We start from the raw sequence: 712 nt of genomic DNA on the forward strand, positions 1-712 counted from the left end.
CGTGGCAGCACTGTCTCTATGAGTAGTTATCCACTGACTGTGATGTGCGGCCATGACAGAGGACCATCTCAGCCAGTCAGTGGTTTACTACTCACAGAGACGTATTTCTGTCGTGGCAGCACTGTCTCTATGAGTAGTTATCCACTGACTGTGATGTGCGGCCATGACAGAGGACCATCACAGCCAGTCAGTGGTTTACTACTCACAGAGACGTATTTCTGTCGTGGCAGCACTGTCTCTATGAGTAGTTATCCACTGACTGTGATGTGCGGCCATGACAGAGGACCATCACAGCCTGTCAGTGGTTAACCACTCACAGAGACGTATTTCTGTCGTGGCAGCACTGTCTCTGTGAGTAGTTATCCACTGACTGATTGGTGCGGCCATGACAGAGGACCATCACAGCCAGTCAGTGGTTAACCACTCACAGAGACGTTTTTCTGTCGTGGCAGCACTGTCTCTATGAGTAGTTATCCACGGACTGTGATGTGCGGCCATGACAGAGGACCATCACAGCCAGTCAGTGGTTAACTACTCACAGAGACGTATTTCTGTCGTGGCAGCACTGTCTCTATGAGTAGTTATCCACTGACTGTGATGTGCGGCCATGACAGAGGACCATCACAGCCAGTCCGTGGTTAACCACTCATAGAGACGTTTTTTGTCGTGGCAGCACTGTCTCTATGAGTAGTTATCCACTGACTGTGATGTG

The sequence above is a fragment of the Priapulus caudatus genome, unplaced genomic scaffold (genome assembly GCF_000485595.1).
Source record: "Priapulus caudatus unplaced genomic scaffold, Priapulus_caudatus-5.0.1 Scaffold64, whole genome shotgun sequence".
NCBI classification, from domain to species: domain Eukaryota; kingdom Metazoa; phylum Priapulida; class Priapulimorpha; order Priapulimorphida; family Priapulidae; genus Priapulus; species Priapulus caudatus.